Source organism: Rhodamnia argentea, chromosome 6, assembly GCF_020921035.1.
Source record: "Rhodamnia argentea isolate NSW1041297 chromosome 6, ASM2092103v1, whole genome shotgun sequence".
Lineage (NCBI taxonomy): Eukaryota > Viridiplantae > Streptophyta > Magnoliopsida > Myrtales > Myrtaceae > Rhodamnia > Rhodamnia argentea.
The window spans coordinates 5,258,988-5,279,154 of NC_063155.1; the positions used below are offsets into that span (position 1 = coordinate 5,258,988).

The 20,167-nt window shown below is 39.9% G+C and overlaps 2 protein-coding genes and 1 pseudogene across 9 annotated transcripts in view; 1 reads left to right on the forward strand and 2 right to left on the reverse strand.

Annotated features, from left to right (window-relative positions):
- LOC115743640 (ATP-binding cassette sub-family F member 3-like) overlaps positions 1 to 20,167 on the reverse strand; it is a 134,961-nt gene that overhangs the window by 33,181 nt on the left and 81,613 nt on the right. The window contains exon 2 of one of the 8 annotated variants that reach the window (XR_007198861.1): positions 2,408 to 2,417. The exons of the other annotated variants lie outside the window; for them this stretch is intronic. The gene's annotated coding sequence lies outside the window, so the exon portion shown is untranslated. The remainder of the gene's footprint in view (positions 1 to 2,407; positions 2,418 to 20,167) is intronic. 8 annotated transcript variants of the gene reach the window in all.
- Positions 1 to 20,167, reverse strand: part of LOC115731110 (putative disease resistance RPP13-like protein 1) — a 70,886-nt gene that overhangs the window by 31,850 nt on the left and 18,869 nt on the right. The window lies entirely within an intron of this gene.
- On the forward strand, positions 13,118 to 17,960 carry LOC125315613 (annotated as a pseudogene).

The window sequence follows — 20,167 nt, forward strand, 5'->3', positions numbered from 1 at the left end:
AATTAACATGCAACGTGTTTTGAATTTGGAGTCGCCACTAATCATTTTCGGTAGGTTGATTAGAAACCTAAATAAAATAGCGGGAGAAAACTATCTTATTTCCGCGAACCGGAGATTTTGAATTCGGGGGATTTGGTTACGTCAGATTTCTCTAACGCCCTTTCGGTACCATTTTCATGAAAAATATTTGATTTGGCAATTTTGATGGATTTTACTTGAAATTCAAAGATGCAATTTTTTTGGTTTTTTCTTCTTTTTTATGGGGATGTAAAACATTGAACTTTGTACAATATACACCATGGGTGATTTAGAAAGAAAGAAAACGCAGCCAGTCACGAGTATTTATAAAAATAAATTAACATGTAATAATGCTAAAATTTGGAACACGTAGCATGTCTAAAATAGACAAACAAATATTCAAACCAAACGATTACATTTTTGTAGATCGAAATGGAAAGGATTACCTTCTATTACACAAAATCTTACTCACGTACACGTTATGGTTTCCTTCAAGATCTCGGAGCTAGAAGAACGCGGCTGTCGTCGAAAATGGCAAGCAATGGCGTTCTTGGGTGGCGAGAGGCGAAATATGTGTCGGGACTCGTCGAAGATGATGCTCGACTAAAACTCTTTTCTTCACTCTCGAATTTTCTCTTCCGATTTTTCTCAAGAACTCTCTTTTTCCTCTCTAAAAATTCCTCTCAAAAACTCTCTCAAAACTCTCTCAATTCTCTTCCACTCTTCCTAAAAAACTCTCTCAATTCTCTTCTACTCTCTCTCTCAATTCTCTTCCACTTCCCCCTTTTATAGCCAAATTTCACCATCCTCTTTTCACCATCTTCCCTTCTCCATCTTCTCTTCTTCATCTTCTCTTCACCATCTTCCCTTCATCATCTTCCCTTCATCATCTTCCCTTCATCATCTTCTCTTCATCACCTTCCCTTCATCATCTTCCCTTCATTATCTTCCCTTCTTCATCTTCTCTTGGTATTTGCAATGCAGTCCCTGAAATTTCAAGTATTTGCAATACGAGTCCCGAAGTTTTAAGTATTTGCAATATAGTCCCTGAAGTTTCAAATCTTCTCGGTGTATTTTTCCATCCCGTGCCTAGTCTAGACGCATGCTAAATTAAGTGTTACGCTTGCCCGATTATATGCCAATGCAATGTACGCTAAAAATAAATATGTGAGATGATTTTTTTATAATTTTTATGCAAAAAATAGATTAATCAAAATTTAGGCGTCAACAGCTGCCCCTCTTTGAGTGGAGGCTCGTAGAGGTTCCGCTCAAAGACAAAATTGAATCCTAAATTTTGACAAGTGCAAATTATGGATGAACTTTTTGGCGGGAGTTTTAATCCCATTTTTATGTAATGAAGTGATGCATGATATGCAAGACTGTAAATAACACGTGTCATAATTTCCCTTTTTCATGTTAGAGAAACTCGCACATGGATCGCATACAAGAATACCTGTTTTACCAAATTTCTCGTAAGCTAATGGTTCTCTTAATTTCCAAGCTTCTTTTTGCGGATGCAAGGATTTTAAGGTATTTGGCCTATACGTTATCGGAGACTTCTCCCTAATGCAAGACAGCGCAAGATATGTGTGTCGTTTGAGATCACAAGAGCTATGTCGTTGTGAGTCGAAAGAAGTGGGATCAAGTTCACAAGAGCTACGTCGTTGTGAGTTGATTAAATGTCAAAATCCGCCAGTGCATATGTCTTCACGATTCGATAAAGGGGAACCAAAATCATAAGAGCTACGTCGTTATGATTTGGTTTGGATCAAAAATATGGGTGCTTATGTCTTCATGATTTGATAAAGGAGCCGAAAATCATAAGAGCTATGTCATTATGAGCCGACTAAAGGTCAAGATCACCGGTGCATACGTCTTCGTGATTCGATACATCGAAATCATAAGAGCTACGTCGTTATGATTTGAAGAGATGTCAAGATCGCCAGGTGCATATGTCTTCACGTCCCGAGATTGAAACCATAAGAGCTACGTCGTTATGATTTGATAAGATGTCAAGATCGCCGGTGCATATGTCTTCACGTCCCGAGATTGAAACCATAAGAGCTACGTCGTTATGATTTGATAAGATGTCAAGATCGCCAGTGCATATGTCTACACGACTTGACGGAAGAGGCATATTGCCCGAATTGAACAATATTTGATAGGAGCACCATCGAATGGAATCGATAAGTACAAAAGGGGCATATTGCACGAATTGAATCATAACAACTATCATGAGAAGAGTTGTTAATTTGAAAAGGGGTTCGAAAACTTACCCGGGTTCTCCAAACGATTAATCAAGGAACGGCGGATTCTTTGTATCGTACCTGGTAGGCATTTGCCAGCAAAACTTGCTCATTCAATAATCCTTGGATGAATTTCGAGACCTTGGGAGGGAACTCGAACATCGGGAATGTATTACCTATCATAGAATGTCAGAGGTAACACACACAAACATATTCAACAATGAGTATAATGCAATCACTCATACTATGGTTCATGCATAACCATTCTGTCAAGTTTGCATTACCAATTTTGTCCAGGGAGGTTCTCACATTACGAATACCTCGAATGTGAGCTGAATGGGGGGACTTCAATCCGAAAGGGCTTTCTCTCACTCTCGAGAAAAGCTATTTATCCTGTTTGCGGGATTCAAGAGAAATCACTCAATCTTTCCATCATCGCATTCGATAAGGATCCAAGTAATCTCGCAATTGATACGACCGAGCCGATCTGAAGGTCTTGATTAGGACCGTAATGAGGGCTAGGTCAAAGGTTTACAAAGGGGACTCTCGTTGAGTCAAAGCTGCTGAAATGAATTTCTTCATCATCCGCTCCGGATTTACAAGTCAAGAACCCTGCAAAAATGAGAGAGAAATAATCTTGCTCGAACCTCTTCGAGTGATGCTTAAAATCATTTAACTCTACGTTAACTCAAGTGCCCTAATCGGAAGAGACTTTGGAGGGTTATAACGTAGGCTAGGATTGGGGACCGAGGAACAAAAAGGCTCGTTTTGGCTTAGAAATTAAATGAGAAGGGGCTTGACGTTGGTGATCATCATCGACTAGTCACCGATCTTGGTCTTCTGGAAATGTCTTGAGAAAGAATACCATCATTGAATGAGGGATGGTAGATTTCTACTGAAAATTGCACTTTGCAAACCGATTTCTTGGGGAGTTTTTTTTCACAACAAGTGTCTGTCAAGGATTTGCAAGAGACACAATGCAAACATGTACATAGAATTTACAACTTAACAGGCAAAAATGTACATTCAAAATTCAGAAGTACTTTACAAATGAATGTGCATTGGCCTTACTTTTGGTAGGCACTTTGCTTTTCCTATGCTTGAAATTTTCGTATGAGATCGGCCTTTGCTTTTCTTACTCCCGACTCTCATTTTTCTTTTTTTCTTCTTTTTTTTTCGAGAAGAGATTTCTTTTCCTTTTTCTTTGAGAGCTCTTCAACATCTCTTTATTTTACTTTTTTTTTTTTTTTTTTTTTTCGAGAGCGGGCCCTTCTCCTTTAAGCTGAGTTTGCCTCTCCTTTTTTTTACAATCCCATGATTTTGAACCAGGAATTACAACAAACATAAACATTTACAAAGAAAAATTATGTAAACATAAAAAATCTAGCATACAAGAAATGAGTCCATTCGGGAATTGTCTGTTGACCCGACCATCTCCAATTCTAATCCTTGGGAAAATGCTATCTTCGTCTTTGGAATGAGCAAATGATCACCAACAAGGGTTTAAGAAATGAATTTGCAGGCTCAAGTGGGCTATGCAAAGAATGAAGTGTATAGGATAGAGAAGTGAATGCTCTTCATCATCCTAAGGCACTTGAATTAAAATTCGAGTATAAATGCAAAGAAACACCCGAAGATTAATGTTAGTCCCAGCAAGAAAATTTCTAACCATTTACCTTGTGTTGCCGCTGGAATTAACTCGTCTGGACCCCGATGTGGGGGTGGTTCTTGACAGGGGTAAAGAAATGAAACCACCGCTCAAAAAGGGTAATCAATGGATCACCTGTAGTGTTTGGGATAGAGAAATGAACGCCTCCGTCACTTCGGTTATCGTACCTTTCGCGAGAAAACTCTTTACCTCGGGGAATGCGGAATTTTGCCACCGTTCATCTCGCCTGAAAAAATTGGACGTGTTTGGGAAAGGATTGCCTTACATCATCATGTCGTGCCCCATTCCATACATTCGATGTATCTTATGCGGTTCATGTTCCTTATTCAGAGTTGGTAAATTAAACATGAGGAACAGTCATGCGCAAACTATGCAATGTATGAGTGTTTTTGAGCATATAAAATGCAGCAACTTTTTATCTTGGTGGACAGAATTCGCAAGCACATAAGAAACTTCTTAGGGGCGTGGATCGGGAGTTGCCCCCGCTCATGCAAATGAGTTGCAAAACTTCATTATCCGGTTCAAGACATGAGATTGTCAAAGGCTCTAGGAATTTCTCATTTCATTAATTTTTCGGGGAGAATGGATACTTTCCTATCCGAAAAGGCAGTGACCCCCGTAAAAATCAAAAGGGAAAGCGTCAATGTACGTTCTCATGTTCTAAACGAGTTGAAACGATCTTGCTTTACCCTTGTACGTATTCCTTGCAAACTTTGAATTTGAAAAGATCGATTCATCCGGATCGGATTGTATGTCCGGGATGTTATCTCTCCGGTTTTGTAACCATCTAGGCTGAGCTTCAATCGGCATTGAATCGCGAAGCAAAAAGGTTTTTATTAATCTTTGTACATTGATGCCAAATCCCGGGATCGAACCTGGGATGCCTCGGACCACTTGTCATTCCCCCAACCACTAGGTCGTGGTGATGTTGGCGTCCACGGTTGGTTCGCTTTTTGCTATATTGTTCTCAAAACAGGTTGGCAATCCCACGTCGAGAATAAAATAAGCATAATTTAGAGTTTGAAATGACCGAGGGCCAATTGGGACGATACGGAGTTACCCATCTTTGAGTCCGCTTGGTCTTTTACTCGTATTCTCCCAAGTAAGGCTATTCGGAATCTCTCTTTACGGGCGTTCGGGGCGTCGTCCACAAATTGATTTGCTACGGGCCTAGCTTAACAAGGAACTTACGCATTTGATAAGATAGGAGAAAATTCGCCCTTTAACTCTAGACAAATTCTAGACTGCCCGGAAAGTAAAAAATATCCCACGCAGGGGAACTATACATGGAATTAAAGGAGTATTCATGCAAGATTGGTTCCACCTCTTCTACTCGGCCACTCTAATGATTGACTGATTTTGTCTTGGATCGGACTCCAACGATTGTTGTTTGAGGACCCATAATCACTATATTCGGATCACAACTTTGGAGGTCCTTCGGCTCCGAACCGGGCGATCAAGGTGGTGAGCTCATCATCAAAGTAATCTTCGATTGATACTCGAATTGGGTAGTGTTACTTGCTAACACTAGCGACGGATTTCCCACTTTGTTTTCACTTGTGAGCGATCGACTCCTTGAGCTTGAGCTTCCGCCGTTGCTCGGAAACTTGTAGGGATGATCAACCCGGTGCTCTTTGCTAGAACCACCGGCGGAAGGTTGGTATGGCCTGTATTCTTGATTGGGAAGTGGCCGGGTACCTTTTGCTCGGTAGGTTTTCCTGGTATTGATCTTCCAAATCAACTATGGTCCGGTCGCGTTGGACCTAACTCCGCATCGTGCTTCCTCGGCTTATCTCTAACCCTTTGAAGGTGATTCGTGACACTTTGCATGGTGAGTCCGTAGGAGGAACTAGAGCGAGAAGCGGTGGGCTGGCGGCGAGATGATTGAAGTTTGGCGGTGAAGGCGGCCATCATTTCTTCTATCTTTCGGGACATCATCCCTTCAAAGCGCTCGATCAAGGAGCCAAGTTTCTCGTCTAGGGCAGCACTAACGGCGGCGTTAATGTCGGCCATCCTCTTCGCGACCGATCGGGTAATATGCGGAGGATCCGTGATAAATTACCCGTACGCGATAATAAACCCAAAATGAGTACGGGGAGCAAGAATAGCGAGCCAGCCCATGGCATCCCTCTAGACTCAAACGAACAAAGTAATTATGACCAAAGGATTAGAACATGCAATTTTCAGTTTGTCCGCCTTTACGAAAAAATCCGTATTAATTCGTACGTTGATCAAAACACGTCCAAATTTTACGAGCTTGTAGTTGAGAAGATGATGAACAACTTTTATGTTGGCCAATCAGACTAGAAATGCACGGATTAAATCAGTTTAATGTGTCTTTCCAAAAAAATCACGTTCAGAAAACTGTTATAACCGCATGTTGTTGAAAAAACGAAGGGCCATCTTAAATTATGAATTTAATTCTGAAATTTTGTAAGATATTAGTTGAAACATAGGTCTACAACTTTCATGTTTGGCACTTACTCAAAACTCGATCGTAGAATTTAGTAAAAATCGCACAACAGGAATAAGCCAAATCAGAATTGAGGACAACTGATGAAATTGTAAAAGCTGCGGAAGCAAAGTGCGAAATTGGAAATAAGACAATGAAACTTCTAAACAATCAACCTAAACCATGGACCGGCCCAAAATAAAAATGAGATAACAGGGTACAAGAGACAAGAAATTACCTCTCATACGAAGAAAATGTCAATCACAAAGACATGCGCATGAATCGTGAGTTTAAATCTTATTCTATCTATCCAAAAGGCTTTTGCAAAGTGAAATGATGAACGAAACGACATGTCGCAGCCTCGCGCAGATCATCATGACTAGTCGCAACCTCGCGTACAATAGTCATGACTAGTCGGGTCCAATCACTTCGGCTTGGTTCGGTCGACAAGGGCAATTCTCATGCATCGTAGCCTCACGTGTATGAGAACGACCCTTGAGCCATTTTTTGGAAAAATTTTCGGGATCCGGATGGGATAACCTTTAGCGAAACCTTACCGCCAAGGTTAAAGAACCATCTAAATACCATCTTAAAACTATTAGTGTGACCCGAGTCCGGTCACGGGTTGTGTGCAGTGTAGTGCAAATACGATAAATCATGCACAACAATTAAAGGCAAACACCGCTTCAATGATTCAAAAGTTAAATCACAATTCTAATTCACCAAGCCACGCAAAACAAAGGGTTAGCCGATCACTCCTCCCCTTATAACTCCCAATCTGCAAAAACATTTAACACCTAAGAATGAGAATTCAACCAAAGTTTACCAAATCAAGTGATTTCTTTTTCATGAAATTATCTGGCCTAAGTCCTCTTTGGGTCCCCAAGTGAGTCGCCAAGGCGTCGCGACCTTCAAAAAATAGACGGGTTAATTTTCGGGTTAATGGATTATCGGGTTAATTAATTAACTAACCTAACTCGGACTCTCCCAAGTCCATACCAAATCGCAACTTAAGATTCAAATAATTAACATGCAACGTGTTTTGAATTTGGAGTCGCCACTAATCATTTTCGGTAGGTTGATTAGAAACCTAAATAAAATAGCGGGAGAAAACTATCTTATTTCCGCGAACCGGAGATTTTGAATTCGGGGATTTGGTTACGTCAGATTTCTCTAACGCCCTTTCGGTACCATTTTCATGAAAAATATTTGATTTGGCAATTTTGATGGATTTTACTTGAAATTCAAAGATGCAATTTTTTTGGTTTTTTCTTCTTTTTTATGGGGATGTAAAACATTGAACTTTGTACAATATACACCATGGGTGATTTAGAAAGAAAGAAAACGCAGCCAGTCACGAGTATTTATAAAAATAAATTAACATGTAATAATGCTAAAATTTGGAACACGTAGCATGTCTAAAATAGACAAACAAATATTCAAACCAAACGATTACATTTTTGTAGATCGAAATGGAAAGGATTACCTTCTATTACACAAAATCTTACTCACGTACACGTTATGGTTTCCTTCAAGATCTCGGAGCTAGAAGAACGCGGCTGTCGTCGAAAATGGCAAGCAATGGCGTTCTTGGGTGGCGAGAGGCGAAATATGTGTCGGGACTCGTCGAAGATGATGCTCGACTAAAACTCTTTTCTTCACTCTCGAATTTTCTCTTCCGATTTTTCTCAAGAACTCTCTTTTTCCTCTCTAAAAATTCCTCTCAAAAACTCTCTCAAAACTCTCTCAATTCTCTTCCACTCTTCCTAAAAAACTCTCTCAATTCTCTTCTACTCTCTCTCTCAATTCTCTTCCACTTCCCCCCTTTTATAGCCAAATTTCACCATCCTCTTTTCACCATCTTCCCTTCTCCATCTTCTCTTCTTCATCTTCTCTTCACCATCTTCCCTTCATCATCTTCCCTTCATCATCTTCCCTTCATCATCTTCTCTTCATCACCTTCCCTTCATCATCTTCCCTTCATTATCTTCCCTTCTTCATCTTCTCTTGGTATTTGCAATGCGATCCCTGAAATTTCAAGTATTTGCAATACGGTCCCCGAAGTTTTAAGTATTTGCAATATAGTCCCTGAAGTTTCAAATCTTCTCGGTGTATTTTTCCATCCCGTGCCTAGTCTAGACGCATGCTAAATTAAGTGTTCCGCTTGCCCGATTATATGCCAATGCAATGTACGCTAAAAATAAATATGTGAGATGATTTTTTTATAATTTTTATGCAAAAAATAGATTAATCAAAATTTAGGCGTCAACAATTAGTAAGGGATTCGCAATATAGAACATTGCATCTTGAATATTTGTATATGAATGCTCCCTTTGTTTCGCGGAAAATAACTTCTCGAAAAATATTTTCTGAATTTTTCGGCATTTGAAGGCGGAAAATAAGCTAGTCCCGCAAAACATTTTCGCTTTAGAAAAGCCTCCGTCAAAAGTAAGGAAAAGGTTTTCTTATTCTTCCCTTCCTCCTTTATTTTACATCTTTTTTTAAAATTATTTTATTACTTTCTTTTCATTTTGTATTTATTTTTAATTATTTTCTTAAATTTTTCTCTTCTTTTTCTTTTTTTTCCTTATCCCTTCTTCTCCTTTTGCTGGTCGATGGCCACGGGTGAGGCCTAGTATCGCCGGTCTCGATTGAGGCCTGGCTAGGTGGCACAGGCCTCAAGCGACGCCAGGCAAGCCGTTGCTAGCCTCAATAGAGGCCAAGCCTCGACAGATTGGGCGAGGCCCGACCAAGTGTCACCGGCCTTGCGCGAGGCAGGCAAGCCATTGTCGGCAATCATCTTGGCCGACGATCAGTAGAAATGGACCCAAAAAATAAAAATAAAAAACTTAAAAAAAGAAAAAAAGTTAAATAACTAAAATATTAGAAAATTTCATTTTTTTAAAAAATAAATAAAATAGAAAAACAAAAAATTATTGAATGGTATGCAAAGAGGAAAACTAAATCCAAATTTCCATACCAAACACCAAAAAATATAGTCATCTTCTTGGAAATTAAGTTTCTGGAATATATTTTCTAGAAACAATTCATTTTTCACGAAGCAAACAGAGCCTAAAAAAGTTTGATATTTGCATGTCTCATTGTGCTCTTGCATTTTTTTAAGCATATGAATAATTTTCACATTTCTCATATTAAAATAAGAATTTAATATTGTTTTTCTTGGTAATTACTACATTAAGAAAATTAGGATTCTCACAAATTAATGTTTTTGCAACACGTTGGAATATTTACATTGCCAATATATTGAATTTTCATATTTCTTCACATAATTGATTATTTATTTCGTTTTTTAGTCCATGAGGAATGCTTTTCTTCATGGGGCCCTTCAGGAGGAACTTTATATGCGGCAATCTCCTTGCCTTGCCAATCTCCTAATCAGGTTTGTCGTTTCCGTTGGGCCCTCTGTGGTCTTAAGCAGGCTCCTCAAGCTTAGTTTGAACGTTTGCGGATATTGTTCGTCAACCTGGTTTTGTTCAAAAGTGAGAATGATCATGTTATGCTCACTCACACTTCTCCCGCTAGCTTTACTATTCTGCTACTATATGTTAATGATATGATTATTACTAAGAATGATTTTGCTCATATTGCTTATATTAAGTAAATTCTTCACCGTCAATTTGCTATGAAGGATTTGGGTTTCTTACATTATTTTCTCAGTATTGATGTTGCTTGACGTGGTATTTTTCTCTCCAACAGAAATACATCGTTAAAATTCTCACTCGTGCTGAATTATTTGATACTCGTACTACAGCAACTCCCGTTAAACTACTTCATTTATAGCTTCGTTCGGATGATGGTGAGCCTCTATCTGATATCACTAGCCACCAGGCTCTAGTTGCCGGTCTTGTCTATCTTGCGACCACTCATCCCGATATCGCCTATGTTATTCATCTTGTCGGTCGGTTTGTAGTAGTTCGTCGTACAGTTCATTATGTTGTTGTGTTCCAAATTTTGCGATACCTTCATGGTATTTTGACACTCTCTGTTTTCTCCCATCAACTTCCTCCTTGCTCACCGTGCTTACTTTGATGCCGACTAGGCGACGAATGTGACTGATCACAAGTGCATCACATGTTATTGTGTTTTTCTAGGTGGTTCTTTGATTTCTTGGCATGCTAAGAAGCAGCCTATCGCATCTTGTTCCTCTACCGAGTCCGAGTATCGAGCTATGGTAGACACTATAGTTGAGATTATTTAGCTTTGTCGTCTCCTACCGATCTCGATGTTGCCTCCTCCGCTCCCATTTCTCTTCATTGTGACAATAAGAGTGCTATTCACATTGCTTCAAACTCGTTCTTTCATGAGCGTACAATTCACATCGACATCGATTGTTACATCGTGCATCATCAGCTTCAGGACACATTGTATCTTTTCCTTTTGTAGCCTTTGAAGCCCAACTTACCGACTTCTTTATTAAATCTCTTACATTACAACGATTTTCTACTCTTCTTTCCAAACTCTCATTGGTTCACCCCACCTTGAGTTTTAGGGGGAGTGTTAGATATATTATATATAGGATTAAAGTTTTCCCTTTGTTGTATGCATTTAATTTTATACCATTTCTTGCATGTATATTTATATTGTCTTTGTGCCTAATGAAAAATCAAGCATTCCATTATCCTTTTCTCACTTTCTAATAGGTTCAACCTCAAATTGAGGTTGCCGCTAAGTGGCGATCCCGATCTTCCATTGCCGACAACGATGCTCTATAGTCGTTGACCGTGTCTTGGTTGTGCAACTTGCAAATTGGAGGAGAGAGGGAGGTTGAGGCCAAGAATGAAGGGTTAGGTGGGGACTGAAATAGAGCGAGGATGGCTTCGTGAAGATCGCAGGTGGACGGCAATGGTGATGTCGGCGGAGGCGCAAAGAAGGGGCGACAGTTGGTAGAGGCTTGATATGGTGGATGTCGATTAGAGCCGTCAAATGAGTGGGTCGGGTCAAAAACTGTCAAACCTATATTAACCTATTTAATCCGTTTTGACCCATTTTCATGTTATACAAATTTAGTGATCCATATTTGACCTAATCCATATTGTTAAAACACTATAATATTAAAATTCAGTTTAGAGAAAATTATTTCTTATACATTCTTAAAGATATATATAAATTTTTTTTATAGTTTCAAAAACATTATGTCTGTTAAAATAGTTATTTTAGCTAACCCACTTATGACATATTTAAAACCCATTTAGGACCCATTAAGCTTTTAAGAAACCCATTTATTACTCACTTAGGGCGCGCATGGTAACACTTCTCTAACGTAAATCAACTTCTGACAAGAAATTGATTTCTCTACTTCTTCTCAAAAGCGGAAGTTGATTTTTCTACTTATGCTCCAGATTAACTTCTGATCGGAGAAATTCATTTGGTAACGGTTGAAAATTTTTACTTTTGAAACATTATTAACAAAATCTTTGACGGCAATCGTTGGTGGTTAGAGGGCAGGTGGCAACGGTTGGTGGACGATAGCAACAGCAATGGGCAACGATCGGGCGGCGGGTTGGTAGGCAGCGGCGAAGGGGGGCCAACGAGCGGCGACCGGCGGCGGCGATGGTAGGCTTTTAAGAAACCCATTTATTACTCACTTAGGGCGTGCATGGTAACACTTCTCTAACCGAAATCAACTTCCGACAAGAAATTGATTTCTTCACTTCTCCTCAAAAGCGGAAGTTGATTTTTCTACTTCTGATCAAAGAAATTCGTTTGATAACGATTGAAAATTTTTACTTTTGAAACATTATTAACAAAATCTTTGACGGCGGTCGTCGGCGGTTGGAGGGCAAGTGGCAACGGTTGGTGGGCGACAGCGATAGCGGCGGGCGGTAGTCAGGCGGCGGGTTGGTAGGCGGTGCCGGGGGGGGCAACAAGCGGCGACCGGCAGCGGCGATGGTAGGCCGCACGCGGCGACAACCGGCAATGGCGGTGGTAGGTAGCCGGCTGCCGCGGCGATGGTGGAAGGGCGGTGGTCCGTGGCGGCGGTGGTTGGCGGAGGCGGGTGTGGTCCAAAAAGTGATTTTAGAGCCGATAACTTAAAATTTTTTACTTCTCAAAATTGACAAAAATCCTATTAGAAGCAAAAAATCCTATCATAAGTCAATTTTTCTATCAAACGGATTTTTACTTCAGAAGTAGTTTTACCAAACGGATTTCTCTGTCAGATTGACTTCTAACAAAGAAATTGAGAAGTAGAAGTGTTACCATGCAGGCCGTTAGCTTTTTTTAACAACTTATTTATGACACACCATCATTAAATATGAATTAAATATTGGTTTTAGACCCATTTTCCCACCTCTTATGTCGACGGTAGTGACGGTGGTAGGTGGTGAAGACCGAAGATATCACGAGTTTGTAGGGGGTGGGCGTGTGAGAAAATGGAGAAGGCATTTTCAGAAAGTAAGATGACAAACTTGTGAATAAGTTGAACATGTTATCCTTTTATCAATATCATAAAGTATGGTTTCAAAATGTGCACTTGAAAAGTTGAAATTGGAATCTCTCTGAGTCGTCACATGTGGCCGGTTTGGTACATGCATGGTCCCATAGCTGTAATACTAAGTTGTCTCGACTTCGAGCCTCACGTTTTTCATTCAAGTCATGTTTTTTTTTTTTTTTTTGGGGAAGGGGGGGGGGTATGTGTGCGCACGCGCGCTCACAAGTCAGGTTTAAAAGAGGCCATTTTATGTCCACAAAATCCTTCAGGGTCTATCCTTAGATTGAGACTATATATAAATGCAAGCATCTTAAGGCCAAACTTATTACTACAAATTCACAGAAGAATTATACAAGCTATTACTGTAGATTTCGATGACCATGGTGGCTTCAACTACGACTACCGACGTGTTTCAGAGTGGGAAGTACAAGACTGAGCTAATAATAGTAGACACGTCGTCTTCCAATCTCGCTAATCCGCCTCCGAAGCCTCTTCTGATTGGAGCTCCGGCTGAAGTTGCTGAAGAATTCCCTGTTTTGGTGCTCCTCCATGGTTATATGATGAACACTTCGTTCTACTCGCAACTCATCCAACATGTTTCTTCTCATGGCTTTATCGTGATCGCTCCTCAGGTAGATTCTCTCTCTCCCAATATGTAATAGTGAGTATTCAAATTAAAGGATTTTACGACGGAATTGTCCCATTGAACATTTGTGACTCAACTAATTAAGTAAATCCTTCCTTAGGTAGCGCATTAAATGATTTTTTTACATAACATAATTAATTACATTATGTCTAATTAGAAGTTGTCAAACTCACTTAATGATATAAAGAGTAGGAGGGTTTAGTTTTCTGATGTGGTTATCGAACAAGCCCTGTTCTCTGTGTCCTCATACAGTATATTCTATCCATTCCACCGTTCATCCAACAGAATAAATTTTTTTATTTATTTGTAACTATATATGTTGACAATTAAGATTGTTGGATACCAATGAAAAAGGGAAAAATGCTAGACTTGCTAAAATTAGTTTACAACATTGATATCTGGTTTGCAAAATTGTTATACTCTAGAAAAATTATGGAATCACATCATGATTTATTAAAAATTAATGTAATGGTAGTTTTCTCCCATTAAATTTTCATGATTAAGGATTGTATTAATCATAATATAATGAGTGCGGGCCCCATCAATTTCTTTGAGTTTCATTCTTGCGAACGTACTCCCCATGCTGGATACTTAACACATTATACCTCATTTGTACCCACTCATGTTAACTAATTCATTTTTATGAATCGCGTCAATTCTGCTCTTCCTCATTTGAAAAAAAAGGGGAAAAAAAGCTGGCTATTGGAATCGAACCGACCACCTTCACATTACAAATGCGATGGTCTAACTAATTTTTTGCAAATACCATATTACGTGCTCACCTCTTAAGCATAATCATAAATCATTCATTAAAAAGTAAATAACTATTTGGCACCCATAAAACCAATATTTATAAAAAGTAATCAACTTAGCGTTAATATCTCAAAACAGTTCAAATATTCATAAAAAGGTCTATATATTTTCAAAAAATGAAAAAGAGAAAGAAAACTTTATAGGTGGCTTCTAGAGGCAAGCATAAGGAACAAAAACAATCCAATTCCCGGTTCCATGAAATTGAAGTCAGTGATTTTCGGTCCAGTTTTCAATTCTAAGGGTGAAACCGCTTACCCAAACTACTTGGATTGGACTTATTATTATTATTATTATTATTATTAAATTTTAGTTTTATTTTGTAAATTTTTCTAAAGAAATCATTTAAACTCTTAATTATTAGGGGTACTTCTGTAGATGATCGTGCAATGAAATGACTCAATTAGGGGCTTTTCCCAAGTATGACATCATGCAAAGATGGTTCATTGAGCAAGCGCGGACATGCTCACACCATTTTGGAAGCCTCTTTTGAAACGGGTTGATTTTTTTTTTTTCGCAAGTAAGGAGAAGTGGTATTCAACCTTGCCTTTGTTGTGATGCAAAAGCGAACATCCACTTTAACTGCAGTAGTACGAAAAATGTGTGAATATTTGTTTCAAATACATGCGACTGGTTTCATTGGGCCGCTTGGGAACAGGACTGGACAGGACAAATCGATTTGGTCTGGTTCCAGGCTAAGTATCATCGACATTTCATTTCTAAAAAAAATAGAGAATTTCGACACATCAAGACACGTTGCATATTAATGTATGTATGCATGTATCCGTGATAAATTATCATGTATTCATAAAAATACGTGAGTTTCCATCTTCTTATTCTTTTTCTTCTATTAGGGATTCATGATTATGTTTTTTTTAGGCTGGTTTGGTATATTAATTTTGAGGTAACTGGATGTTTAACTTCAGTATACATATTTTTGATAGATTAGCATTTTGACCTCTAATTTTTGGAAAATACTTAAAATTGACATTGTGGGTGTTGAAATGGTGTGTCAAGATGCTGGACTCGTGTGTGCGTTTGCGTGTTTGGAGCGAGTCCAACATGTTAACCCTCTGTCGGAGAGTGTCGGACACATGAGGGTGACCGACATGACACGATAGCCCTCGGAGAGTGTTCGTGCTTCCTAGGTTCCAAGCACCTCTAGTCCGGTCCCTGATTCTGGAAATTGAAAATCGGTCCCTTCGACCCAATTCCTGGTTCTGGGGTGAGAACCGAACCGCTCCAGAACCCATCATCCCTAGCTGTGGTTAAAGCTGATCACATGGATCGATAGTTTATCATGGAACTTAGGCCAGCTAAGCCTGCATAGACCCTAAGTACAAAAAGAGTAAAGCCTGGACAAGCTCTTTCTTTCTTGATAATGTCTTGCCCAATGTAGTAGAGTCGCTCAAGTTCAAATGAGTAACGGGTGAAAATTTGGAATTATTATTATAGATTCTAGAGAGAGAAAGACCACCTCAGACTAGTATCCCAAAGAAAAGCACAGAAAGTCCAAATACCCGAACCGGATTGGCTCCCTATTTCTGTGTCCGAATTAGATCGGGGTTGATTTCGGCTTGATTGTAGTTTCATTTTTGGTTGGTCTGTGCTACTAAGCCTAAGATGAAATGTATTATCACATTTGGAAATTCAGAGTTCAAGTAAAAAGTAAATGAGCTGATATGGCATTGGGGCACACGAAATAGGCATCACACATGAGTCATGATTGTTTAGTGTTTAGGATTAATACTACAAAAACTTTCAAACTGGATAAATTTACCTCAAACTAATTTTTTGACCACTAAATATCCAAATTGGTAAATTTTTGCCAAATATACCTAAACCAATTTCTTTATCCCAAAAAAACTCCAAACTAATACTTTTGTGACAAATTTATCCAACGATTAGTTTTTTTTTTAACATAACAACTGTTTAATTGACGATTCTTTAATTCGCTCTTTTTCTAGTGACAATGCTAAGCTCAACTTCTCCGATAAATCCTAAACTTTGGGGTAAACTTATCATAGGTGTATCAGTTTGATGTTTTTGATGGATATTTGTTACATGTCTACTGATTCAAGGTTTTTCATGGTCAAAAATTAGATTAGGGTAGTATTATCACAAATGTGTCGGTTTGAGGTTTTTCGTGGTATTATGTCAAACTACAACTCAAGTGCATTGGTGCAAGTTTGGCAATCACGAGAGGTAATTTCAGACAAAATGCGGCACATAAAATACTTTTGATATTTAACATATCTGCTCCTTTTTTTTTTATGGTTCATGCTTTTTTTTTTATGAACTTATTTCTCTTATTTTAATTTTCTAGATTATTTTAACAAAAACTAAATTGATGAAGTTTTAGATTTAATTTATTAATTTGCTAAACTTTTGCAATATTGCTTTATTAAAGTTTTCTAAACTTTTCGCGACAACAAAGTGGTGGCAGTGAAGGAAGGGATGGAGGCGTTGAACAACTGTATGTGGAATAATGGCTGTAGTGCCACCCTAAGTGGATTATTTGAGTGGGTGAAGTCGGATTAGGTTTAAGTCAGATCGGGTCGGGTTTGAAACGCATGTTATGTATTCAATAAAAATGAGTGTATATGAGTTAGCAGGTTAATTTGATCCACATTCATGTATATAATTTGTGCGTAACACAATTCACTCATTTGCCAAATATACATGACCCGGGCCTATATCAGGACATAATAAAATATGTAAAGGATATGTCACATGGCGTTCATGATGTGGTGTACTGCCCAACTAATCATGATTATCTGTTTGCTATGAATCTCCTCGTAATTGGTGTGTACACATCTAAATTTTAATTGATTGGCTATATCGCCTTTGAGTGTCATGTGGTGTATTCGTCCCATAATATATATTCTTGATAGGGTAGACATGAAAGAGCCCATAATCTTTCAACTTAAGATGATGTATTTGACATATCAAGACAAGTTTCTAGTCTTCAACAGCTTTACACCTGTTCTGGGGCTGACGGCACCGCTCAGATCAATGCCGCAGCAGTGACCACGAACTGGCTGCCCCAAGGCCTTGCTGCGGTCCTCCCGCCCCAGGTCCGCTCGAACCTCACCAAGGTCGCCCTTGCTGGCCACAGCTGTGGAGGCAAAGACGCCTTCGCGCCTTCGCGCTTGTCCTCAGCAAATCATCAACCCCACTCACCCTGCCCTTCTCGGCCTTGCTCAGTATCGATCCTGTCGACGGCATAGGCACGTGCTGCCGAAACTTCCAGACCCAGCCACCCGTCCTCACCTACATCGCACAGTCCTTCGATCTGAAAATGCCCGTGTTGGTCATTGGGTCAGGCCTGGGCGAGGACAAGAAGTACAACGTCTTCCCGGCGTGTGCGCCGAAGGGGTTGAACCACGCGGACTTCTTCGAGGAGTGCCGACCACCTGCTTGTCACATTGTCGCCAAAGATTACGGCCACATGGACATGTTGGATGATGAGACGAACGGGGTGAAAGGGCTGGCCACGTGCATGTGCCAGAGCGGGAGCTCGAGAGAGCCGATGAGGAGGCTCGTGGGAGGGGTGGCTGTCGCGCTCTTGAGGGCCTATTTGGAAGGCGACGATCAGGACTTGATGGCTCTCAAGGACACGCCCCGACATTGCTCCCGTGAAGATCACAGTTGAGTTTCGCTTGTGAAATGTTTTGCAGGTGAACAATTGTGGCTCGATGTGTTTTGTCGTTTGAAATTCGTACAAGCTACCAACACTTTGTGTGGCGTCATATTGTTTCTGCATAATTTGTGGAAGAAATCAGAATTGTTCGATCCAAAATGAACAGTTGAGATTTTGGAGAGTTGGTTGGTAATTTGGAGGTGGGGTCACTCTTTGGTGAACCAAGTGCAGTCTCAAGCAAAGCAACCATTACGCACAAAATAAATAAATAAATAAATAATTGATTATGTAATAGTCTTTCGAGGATGATGGTAACATTAACAATAGGAAAATTACCAAAAAAGTCAAACATCAATTGCAATTGTGTCAATTCAGTCCTAATTTATTTTTTTTTTGCCGATTCATTCCTAAACCTTTTGCATTTATATCAATTCCGTCCATCCAACAAATTTTGGCAGGCCGGTGATGAAGTGGATGCCGGCCAGCCGGCGATCGAATATTTTAATAATTTTTTTTAAAATTTTCTCTTTGTTTTGCTTCCCTTCCTCTTCCTCTTTCCCGTTCAACCTCCGACTTCTCTGTTTCTCTGTTTTACCTCCATCGGTCGCCGGACCTCGGTGACCGGCGAGGCTCTAGCCGACCGGGCAAGGCTGACCTCGCCAGCCCAGATCTGGCGAGCTCCGAGTTGAATCCTCAGGGTCTTGTACGGACCCAGCACCGCCGAAGAAAAAGAATAATAACAGGAAACTTTAACCCCACAATTCCTACCGACTCTGTTCTCCATCTTTCGGTCTCCGGCCCGAATCCATTGAGAACCGCTCTTGTCAATCTCGCCAACAACAAAGGTAACCATGCGACCGCGTTTTTTTCTCCCTCCCCAAAACGATCAAAGGAACAGCAAAGGCGATACCTTCAACTCCAACCACGCAACACAACAGGGAGCTCCCCAAAATGCATCCCTTAAATAGATCCGCAGGAACGAAGAGTCGTCCGTCAATGAAATGATGATGATGTAGAAGAAGGCGGCAGACGCAGCTGGGGAAATCACTTATCACCACCTGCCCGGCTCGGCCCTTCCTGGGTTCTTCCCCTGATGCAATGACGTGTTCCTCCTCCACAGCCAGATTTGGGCTAGCAAGGTGAGCCTGGCCAGCCATGGCGAGGCCAGCAAGAGTCTCGCCGGTCGTTCTCTGGAGCTCCGGCGACCAGTGGAGGTAGAACAGAGAAGCTAGAGGTAGAACGGAAAAGGGCAAAGAGGAAGGGTAGGGAAGGGAAGGAAAAAAAAAGCAACAATAAAAAGAAAAGAAAAAATAAAAAATTGAAAAAAATTATTAAAATATTTGGCCGCCTGCCGGCCGGTGTCCACGTCATCGCCGGCCAGCCAAAATTCGTCGGACGGATTGAATTGGCACAATTGCGAAAGATTTAAGACTGAATCGGCAAAAAGAATGAGTTTATAATTGAATTGGCACAATTATAATAGATTTAGAACTTTTTTGATAATTTTCTTGATTAACCGTCTATTTTGGATGATAAAATGAAGAACTATTAATTAAAAAATATCGCAGGTCCGCTCATTCATGAATTTATGATCTACGATATATTGTTATACTCTACGTCAATTTATTTTTTGCCATATAAGCAAAAATAACCTTTTCTTTGTTCTTTTACCTTTTGTTTCTTTTTTCCTCCTCCTTCGTTGAAGCCGCCGCTCTCTTACTTGGGTTAATCTGCAAACTGAAATCTGCAATGGTGTGCATGGAGCTTAAAGAGCAGCCATTTTCGCCAACCTGGGCAATACTTTTCCACGTAAGTGTCCATGTCAACATAGCTAAGGTCGACAACGCCACATCAAGGTGAAAAAATGAGGAAGAAAAAAGGGCGAAGGGGCTGAACGAAAAAAAAAAAAAAAGAACAGAGGAGAGACAGAGGCTGGTGGAAGTGGTGTGTTTTGCCTGCGAAAGAAGATAACGGGGAGGGGAGAGAGAGGATTTGGTGAACTAAAACAAGAACAGAGAAAAATAGAAGAAGAATCACAGGATCTAGCCCATAGGAAGCAATGCTTCAAATCGCTGAGATTAGTTCTGAGAGAGCTATGCACCGGGTATTCCTACCATTTTCTTTTATGGATTGCTCCGATAACTCCTCCTTTCGTCTCACTTAATTTCAGTTATGGATTAACTACAATAGCTATAGGGTGTCCGCAATTAATTAGTTCTTAACATGAATTAG